Source organism: Aegilops tauschii, chromosome 5 (genome assembly GCF_002575655.3).
Source record: "Aegilops tauschii subsp. strangulata cultivar AL8/78 chromosome 5, Aet v6.0, whole genome shotgun sequence".
NCBI classification, from domain to species: domain Eukaryota; kingdom Viridiplantae; phylum Streptophyta; class Magnoliopsida; order Poales; family Poaceae; genus Aegilops; species Aegilops tauschii.
Genome location: NC_053039.3, coordinates 413,051,989 through 413,061,983, shown reverse-complemented (window position 1 = coordinate 413,061,983; position 9,995 = coordinate 413,051,989). Strand labels below are relative to the sequence as shown.

At 49.2% G+C, this 9,995-nt stretch overlaps 1 non-coding gene across 2 annotated transcripts; it reads left to right on the top strand.

Moving 5' to 3' along the window:
- The first annotated feature begins 383 nt into the window (after positions 1-383).
- On the top strand, positions 384-9,909 carry LOC109774363 (uncharacterized). Of its 2 annotated transcripts, XR_002235534.4 has the most exons (4): positions 384-475; positions 5,028-5,182; positions 5,269-5,384; positions 9,531-9,909. It is a non-coding gene; the product is annotated as an uncharacterized protein (transcript). The 2 variants fall into 2 exon arrangements; XR_012183709.1 differs by lacking the exon at positions 9,531-9,909 and having other exon boundaries at positions 5,269-5,506.
- Positions 9,910-9,995: the final 86 nt, after the last annotated feature.

The window sequence follows — 9,995 nt, the reverse complement described above, 5'->3', positions numbered from 1 at the left end:
TTGTCCGTTCGCCCGTGCCAACTTCGCCGCACCTCCTCTGGCGTCTCTCCGTCCACACCAGCTGCATGCTCATTTTCGTGCCGTCGCATCCGCTCTATTCCCTCACCACAATGGCCATGCACGTCCCAGTTGCAAGCCACGACCTCTACTCGGGAGAGACTTGCGTGAGATCTGGGCTTAGTATGAGATCATGTGATCCAGCATTTTGAGCCATCAGATTAGCATCCAGCGGTATCGATAGGCTCAGGTGGGTTTCCGATCAGGTCAGTGGAACAATTTACATTTACATCCTTGGAAATAACCCTTTTAGTGGAAACCTCCTCCAGATAGATCTCTTCCCAGCAGCTGGTACCTTCCTGTCGTGCAGGTCATTCCCCACCGACGGCGGCGGCGGTCGCCACCTTGCCCCAGCCATCTCTTCCTTGCCCGTCAACGGTGATTGACTAGCTCTTCCTCGTCTCCAACTCTGGACCAGGTAATCCCCTCCCATCATCCGTGGCAGCCTTCTTTCAATCTCATCTAACCCTAGACCACGAGATCTTTTCCCCACATCCAGTCTCCGTCTAATGCCAATGAGTACCGGTGCATGTGGTATCGTTCCATGCTCGTTCTGGTGGTTATATTGGGGACAATTAGTGCTAACTATAATTTAATTGCAAGGACAAGTAGTATTCTGTATGTTCTGACCCACCCGCATTGCATCATGCTAGTACTGGTTTCTTTTAAGTTGAATGTTCAATTTTGGTGCCTGCTACCATGTACGGCAGTCAAGAAAATTCATGTGATTGTGGTGCTTCTGATAAATGCACATTATTTTTCAGTATGCAATTGGACCAATAATTCTTAGTCCTTAACCAAAATTTGTACTCCTGATTTTGAATTTTGCACTGAGAAGTTCTAGAAATAAGTGGTCGGATGGCAAGCTTACTGAGATAATGTAGAGGTGAATGAATACCGTGACTCTGTTGTCGTTGGACTGGGGTTATGTGACGCCCCCAATTCAATCGTACACTAATCATGCACGCAAACGTGTACGATCAAGATCAGGGACTCACGGGAAGATATCACAACACAACTCTAAAACATAAATAAGTCATACAAGCATCATAATACAAGCCAGGGGCCTCGAGGGCTCGAATACAAGTGCTCGATCATAGACGAGTCAGCGGAAGCAACAATATCTGAGTACAGACATAGGTTAAACAAGTTTGCCTTAAGAAGGCTAGCACAAACTGGGATACAGATCGAAAGAGGCACAGGCCTCCTGCCTGGGATCCTCCTAAACTACTCCTGGTCGTCGTTAGCGGGCGGCACGTAGTAGTAGGCACCTCTGGTGTAGTAGGAGTCGTCGTCGGCGGTGGCGTCTGACTCCTGGGCTCCAGCATCTGGTTGCGACAACCAGGTAGAAAGGAAAGGGGGGAAAGAGGGAGAAAAGCAACCGTGAGTACTCATCCAAAGTACTCGCAAGCAAGGAGCTACACTACATATGCATGGGTATATGTGTAAAGGGCCATATCGGTGGACTGAACTGCAGAATGCCAGAATAAGAGGGGGATAGCTAATCCTGTCGAAGACTACGCTTCTGGCCACCTCCATCTTGCAGCATGTAGAAGAGAGTAGATGGTAAGTTCACCAAGTAGCATCGCATAGCATAATCCTACCCGGCGACCCCCTCCTCGTCGCCCTGTTAGAGAGCGATCACCGGGTATATCTGGCACTTGGAAGGGTGTGTTTTATTAAGTATCCAGTTCTAGTTGTCATAAGGTCAAGGTACAACTCCGGGTCGTCCTTTTACCGAGGGACACGGCTATTCGAATAGGTAAACTTACCTGCAGGGGTGCACCACATAACCCAACACGCTTGATCCCATTTGGCCGGACACACTTTCCTGGGTCATGCCCGGCCTCGGAAGATCAACACGTCGCAGCCCCACCTAGGCTCAACAGAGAGGTCAGCACGCCGATCTAAATCCTATGCGCGCAGGGGTCTGGGCCCATCGCCCATTGCACACCTGCACGTTGCGTACGCGGCCGGAAGCAAACCTAGCCTAGCAGGCGTTCCAGTCCAATCCGGCGCGCGCCGCTCCGTCGCTGACGTCACGAAGGCTTCGGCTGATACCACGACGTCGAGTGCCCATAACTGTTCCCGCGTAGTTGGTTAGTGCGTATAGACCAAATGGCCAGAATCAGATCAAATACCAAGATCTCGTTAAGCGTGTTAATTATCCGCGAACGCCGACCAGGGCCAGGCCCACCTCTCTGCTAGGTGGTCTCAACCTGCCCTGTCGCTCCGCCACAAAGTAACAGTCGGGGGCCGTTAGGAACCCAGGCCCACCTCTACCGGGATGGAGCCACCTGTCCTTTCAGCCCCCTCATCAGAATCACTTGCGGGTACTCAACGAGCCGACCCAACTTTAGTCACCACATGTGTCATGTATATAAAGTATATAGTATATACTCGTGATCACCTCCCGAAGTGATCACGGCCCAGTAGTATAGCATGGCAGACGGACAAGAGTGTAGGGCCACTGATGGAACACTAGCATCCTATACTAAGCAGTAGGATAGCAGGTAAGGGTAACAACTGTAGCAACAATGACAGGCTATGCAGAAGAATAGGATTAACCGAAAGCAGTAACAAGCTACACTACTCTAATGCAAGCTGTATAGAGAAGAATAGGCGATATCTGGTGATCAAGGGGGGGCTTGCCCGGAAGCTCAGCCGAGAATGAGGGGTCGTCAACACCGTAGTCGATCGGGGGTCGCCGGCAGTCTCGGGGTCTACCGGAAAGGAGTAATGGAGGGGGAACACAATAAATAACAAAGCAACTAAAGCATCACAAAACATAACGAGGCAATATGCGGTGCTAGGTATGCCCTAACGCGGTAGTAAGTGATACCGGCAAAGGGGGGAAACATCCGGGAAAGTATTCCTGGTGTTTCGCGTTTTCGGACAGATGAACCGGAGGGGGAAAGTTGCGTGTTTGCTATGCTAGGGATGTGTGGCGGACGAACGGACCGTAAGTTCGGATTCGCCTCGCCGTTCTGAGCAACTTTCATGTAGAAAACTTTTTCATCCGAGTTACAGATTATTTTATATGATTTTCAAAGTTTTAAAGATATTCTGCAATTTAATTTAATCCGAAAATAATGAGTAAATGCTAGGTGCACCCAGATCTATGTACACATAAGTGTACCAGAGGGTGACATGTGGGTCCAGGGGGTCCCAGTTGACCAGTCAATGTTTGACTGGTCAACAAGGGGTGGGGTCCCCCTGTCATAGGCTGTTCTAACTAACTAACAAGTTAATTAGACTAATTAGGTTTAAGTTAATTAATTAACCTATTAATTAATTTAATTATTATTTTTATTCATTTTTCATTTATTTATTATTTGTTTTTAAATAAAAGGGGCGTGGGCCCCATATGGCAGCGGCACAAGGGCCTAGCGGGGCGGTTGTTATCGGGTGCGGGCGCGTGTGCGGGGGCGCCCGAAGCGGACGCGGCCGCTGGCCGCGGGTGACGGCGTGTGCCGCAGGGGGCGAGCGGGCGAGGCCAGGGAGGACGGCCAAGGGCGCGGTCGGTGACCACGGCCGGCCGGGAAGGCACAACGGGGCGGAGGAGACGGGGCGACGCCGCTGGCGGACACGGTCGGCCAGGCGGGGCGGCTAGGTAGCGGGGCGCGCGACGAGCAGTCAGGGCACGAGCGACGGGGAGAGAGGCGCGGTGAGTGCGCAACGGGCACGGTCGAAGCGCGTTGACCGCGCGTGGGGGTGGTGACCATGGCGACCCAGGAAGAAAGGGGGCGAAGGGGGACGGTGGCGCTCACTTGCGAGCAGGGAAGGGGGGCGACGGAGCGCGTTGGCGTCGGTGAGGGAGAGGCGATGGAGCGACGCCGACGAGGTGGCGGAGCACGGCAGCAACGAGGCGGCGATGGGGATGGGCGCCGACGTCGGAGGCGCAGGGTGGCGCGGGATCGAGCCCCTCCCCGATCCAGAACCAGTCGAGTGGGAGGGGTCCGGGGAGGAGGACGAGTCATCGGGCGAGGGGGGTTCTCCGGCGAGGTGCGCCGCGGGGCGCCGGCGTCGAGGATCAGCGGCGGGGTCGAGGGGCGAGCACGATGGGGTCGTGCCCTCAATCCAGATCGTGGGAGGGAGTGGGAACAGGGGGAGTGGGGGATCGGGTGAGTAGCTAGGGTTTCAGGGAGGGGTTATACAGGAGGCGGGGTGGGCTGACTTAGGTGGGCTGGCCGGTCGGCTAGCTGGGTCGGTCGGCCCAGTGGGGAGGGGACCTTTTTCCTTTTTTTAATTTTTTTTTTTACAGATCTGTTTTTACAAAGATTAGGGCATTACACCACTTTGCAAAAATGTTGGATCACCACCAATAATAAGAAGTGAATATTTGTCACATGATCAACATTTTAGTTTTGACTTTTGAAAACTTTAATTGTTTGACTTGATTTTGAATTTGAAATTTGAATCGGTTTTGAAATAACCCAAGATTAACTACAGAGACAGAGGTGACGTGGCATCATTAGCAGGGAATTACTGTAGTCTAATTATCCGGGCGTCACAGGTTATCGATGAGAGAATACATATATTCAGTCCACACTTTTCATCCCCTTTCTTGACGACCTAGTAGCAGTTTTCTGTGCACTATGCTAATAGTAATTTTGCTAAGTAAAGTAGTTAGCAATGCAAGCTAATCGGCATGAGACGATGTAACAGAAAGATAGTTTGATATGGTAAAAATGCGTGGATAACGGACATACTGATTCGGTGAGCAGCGGCGAGGATATATGCTAGTTCTATGAAAAAGTATTTATATCTACATATCCACAACACGGGCAGACGCGGATATGTCTTGATAATGGGATGTGCAATTAAATCACTATGCTTGCTGTTTAAACATAAGTTTGATTCTTCAGGCTTGTTTCAATTCGAGAAGCACTAATTTCAATACAGTAACCTACACTTTCTTGAGACTGGATCCAGTTCATGATTTGTGCCACATTTTGACTTTTTTGTAGGGAAGCAGATAAGAGAAGGCAATCAGATTTTAGTTTCTTGTATAAGGCAGTGAAACTGACCACAACATTGTTCTTCTAAATGGAGGAAACTAGCGCCACCTCGCCCTCGCGAGTGGTATGCACGACATATCTTCATAGTGTACCAGCCCTCTCAGGTGAATTCTTGACATTGAGAGTGCTAATTATTTTGCTTCTTTATGACAATATATGTTTGTTTAAGGTTTTTATTTTGTTTTTGCAGAATCGGTCCATGGCCTTGAATTAAGTGATGCCAACTCTTTTTCAGAGATTAATTCTGCTATGCTTCCTTTTGATGAATTCTCTACGCCTAAGAAGAGACAATGCTTTTCTCTAGATGTAAGTACAATGCAGATTCTTTTATGTGTGTTTATCTCTGATAATATGTTCAAGTTTTCTTCTCTTCGTAATTGTACCGACTATATTCGGGTGTAACGCCCACGATGCGGCTATATCTCCCACGTGTCGAGGCACGACTTAGAGGCATAACCGCATTGTGGTTTTGTCGCAAGAAGGGTCATCTTCACACAATCCCATGTAATGAACAAGAATAGGATAAAGAGTTGGCTTACAATCGCCACTTCACATAATACATCAATAAATCATACATCAATCAGAGTACAAACATAGGTCCGACTACAGAACCAAAAGAAAAGAAGACAACCCCAAATGCTAGATCCCTGATCGTCCCAACTGGGCTCCACTACTGATCAACAGGAAACGAAACATAGTAACGACCAAGGTCCTCGTCGAACTCCCACTTGAGTTCGGTAGCATCGCCTGCACTGGTCTCATCGGCACCTGCAACTGTTTTGGTAGAATCTGTGAGTCACGAGGACTCAGCAATCTCACACCCGCGAGATCAAGACTATTTAAGCTTATGGGTAGGAAAGGGTAGTGAGGTGGAGCTGCATCAAGCACTAGCATGTATGGTGGCTAACATTCGCAAATAAGAGCGAGAAGAGAAGCAACGCAACGATCGTGAAGCTAGAAGTGATCAAGAAGTGATCCTGAAACTACTTACGTTCATACATAACCCAAACCGTGTTCACTTCCCGGACTCCGCCGAAAAGAGACCATCACGGCTACACACGCGGTTGATGTATTTTAATTAAGTCAAGTGTCAAGTTCTCTACAACCGGACATTAACAAATTCCCATCTGCCACATAACCGCGGGCACGGCTCTCGAAAGATAATACCCTGCAGGGGTGTCCCAACTTAGCCCATTATAAGCTCTCACGGTCAACGAAGGATATTCCTTCTCCCGGGAAGACCCGATCAGTCTCGGAATCCCGGTTTACAAGACATTTCGACAATGGTAAAACAAGACCAGCAAAGCCGCCCGAACGTGCCAACAAATCCTGATAGGAGCTGCACATATCTCGTTCTCAGGGCACACCGGATTATCCAAACTTCCGGTAGGCGAGCCCAGAGTTGCCCCTGGTGGCCACCGGCGGCTGACAGGTTGGACCAACACTTAGAGGAGCACTGGCCCGGGAGTTTAAAATAAAGATGACCCTTGAGTCTGCAGAACCCAAGGGAAAAGGCTTAGGTGGCAAATGTTAAAACCAAGGTTGGGCCTTGCTAGAGGAGTTTTATTCAAAGCGAACTGTCAAGGGGGTCCCATAAATCACCCAACCGCGTAAGGAACACAAAATCAAGGAACATAACACTGGTATGACGGAAACTAGGGCGGCAAGAGTGGAACCAAACACCAGGCATAAGGCCGAGCCTTCCACCCTTTACCAAGTATATAGATGCATTAATTAAATAAGAGATATTGTGATATCCCAACATATCCATGTTCCAACATGGAACAAACTTCATCTTCACCTGCAACTAGCAACACTATAAGAGGGGCTGAGCAAAAGCGGTAACATAGCCAAACAACGGTTTGCTGGGAAAGGTGGGTTAGAGGCTTGACATGGCAATATGGGAGGCATGATATAGCAAGTGGTAGGTAGCGCGGCATAGCAATAGAGCGAACAACTAGCAAGCAAAGATATAAGTGATATCGAGGGTATGGTCATCTTGCCTGAAATCCCGCAAGGAAGAAGAACGAGTCCATGAGGTAGACGAACCAACGTAGTCGAACGGATCCTCACAATCGCAACGTAACCGGAACTATCAAGAAGAAGCAACACCGGAAAGAAGCAAACAATATGGTAAACAACCATCACATAAGCATGGCATGATGCAAAATCAAGTATGATGCATGTCCGATTTAATGAGGCATGGCATGGCAAAGTGCAACAAACAACACTACAAATTAAGTGGAGCTCAATATGCAACGAGTTGCATATTGACGAAACACCACATCACTTATTTAGTTCTCTCTCGTTTATGTACCCAACAATATTAAATGTTATTAAACATGGCAAGGGGTGAAGCATATGAAAACTACCTATCTAGGCAAGTTTAAATGAGGCCGGAACAACAAACAACAATTCCGGAAAATCCTCATGTGCATATTTTAGATTTGGTACTGTTCTGCCATAAACACAATTTTAATGTTGTTAAACAGCAAAATAAAGTGCACCATGTTAAACTAGGCATTTTTCTACCCCATTTACATATAAAGAACATTTAAATCCGAGCTACGGTTATTTACTTATGAAATAAATCATTTTAACATGGCATTTATGCAAAATTAAATAAACAGCAAGTTTAAACATTTTAAACATGGATGAGAGCAGCATATTATGAAACTAGATGAAATTCTAGACATTTTACATATTTAAATCATTTTAATCCGATGCACGGTTGTGGAGTTATTAAATGCATGAACATTAAGGGGTTTTCTGAAAAACTGCAGGCTCTGAAAAATTAGCAAATTCGCAGGTCAGGGGAAAAAATGCTATCGGGCCGAAACTGGAGCTACAGGAACTGGGCGGCTCACCAAGCCTCATGGGCCGGTTGATGAAGGAGGCCCGACAAGGGGGCGCAGCTGGGCTTGGTGCGATCTGGCGCTGGGCCGCCCGGTCGCTGGCGCTCCAGACGAACAGGGACGCGGTCAACGGCGATGCGGTCCTCGCTCGGGCACAGGCGTGCGCTCGAGGCAGGTTCGTCCTCCTCCTGCTCGATGCAGAAGCAGAGGAAGAAGGCGCTGGCGGCCGACTCCGGGACGGCGCGGCGGCGGATCTGGACGACGGCAGGAGGTGAAGGGCGGCAAGAGTTTGGACCGGCCGGAGCTCGATGTGGTTGCTGAGGGGAACCAGATCCGAAGGCCGGAGCCTTGATTTGAGGAAGAGGACGGCCATGGCGTCGGTTCCCTGTGAAGAGGAGCGAGAGAGGGATGAGATGAGGAAGAGGTCAGAGAAGGGGAGAAACAAGAAGAAGAGGAGGACAGGGAGAAGGAGCGGGCGGTCTGGCCTGGTGGATGCTCGTCGGCGGAGGGAGCTCCGGTGGGGTGATGTGGTCGTGGACGAGGAGGCTGCGGCCTCGGACGCCGGCGGGAAAGAAGCAGAGGGCTCGGGGCTGCAGCTGCTAGCTCCTGTAGGCGCGGACGACGACGGCTGCGGGCGGCCGGACGCGTCCAGGACCAAGGGAGGAGGAGGCACGAGGCGCTGGTGCTGCTCGGGGTCGAGCCTTTACTCTCCCGAGCAAGGAGGCGGCGGGATCGAGGGGAAGCTTCGGGGCTGGTTCTGGTTGGTGGGATTGGATCGGGGGGAATGAGGAGATCCCGAGGAAGAAAGGGAGGTGGGTGGCGGCGGCTCGGAAATAGGTGGATGGATGGGACAGGATCCCTAGTTTCTAGGGTTAGAGTAGACTGATTATATAGTGAGTGGTTTAGTTTAGGGGCAACCTCGTCCCTCCGATCGCAATCGGACGATCGAGAATAAATAGGTAGGGAATCCAAATAACAAAACGGAGATATATTAGGGATGTTGGGGGATGATCCGGACCCATCGATAACGACAGCTCGGGTCGGGTTCGGAGAAGTTTCGGACGTGCACGCGAGGGGTTTGAGCACTGAGCAAAGAGATTAAGCGGCCAAACAAGAGGGACTCGAAAAACCCGGTTGGTCTCGGAACGGACAGCAGAGAGACGCGGCAACTACGAACGAACTAAGAATTTTAAGAAAACATGCGGATGCAATGCGGATGATGCAATGATGAATGCAACAAATAAAATAAAACACACGGTGAACACGAAAAAAAATGGAAGGCGTCTGGAGCGTCGGTCTCGGGGCGTTACATCGGGCTACCTCGGATTCAAAATGGTTCAAAATGCAGGTTATCATAATATGCAGTTCAAATTTAGGATGATCGCCTTATTTTCTGTGTGTTTACCTCTAATCGCCTTATTTTATGCGTGTTTACCTACTAGATGTTTGTTCTTGCTAAATTCTTGATGCCTGACATGTCCTAATTAATGAGTTGAAATATTGGTTCAGTGGACTAAGTATATTTTCCATTGCATCCCGTAAGACTCTGATTTGTGCTTATATATTTATTCTACTTCCTGTTGACTTCATGTATTAGACAAGACAGCAGGCTTGTACAAATTTAGTGCTAACAGTGGGTTGGATGAAAGAGTTGGTGCACTATTCACATGAACAACCATGATCTCATAACCTGGGCGCAGAAGAAAGTTTTGCCATGTCAATGCTCACCACTTCATATTTTTGAATGGACAATATAGTTCACTGGTACAGAAACTAGCCTATCTATGCGAATTGTACAGACACATATCTGGAGGGGGTTTCCACTAAAATGATTTTTTCCAAGGATGTAAATGTAAATTATACCACTGACCTGATCTGAAACCCACCTAAGCCTATCTGTACCGCTGGATGCTAATCTAATGGCTCAAAACGCTGGATCACATGATCTCATACTAAGCCCATCTCACGCAAGTCTCGCCCCCTGTACTCTAGGCTATACCTGGCCATACCTCGGGCCGGGCCTAGCCAAGCCCGACACAAAAAACGCAGGCCCGAGCCCGGC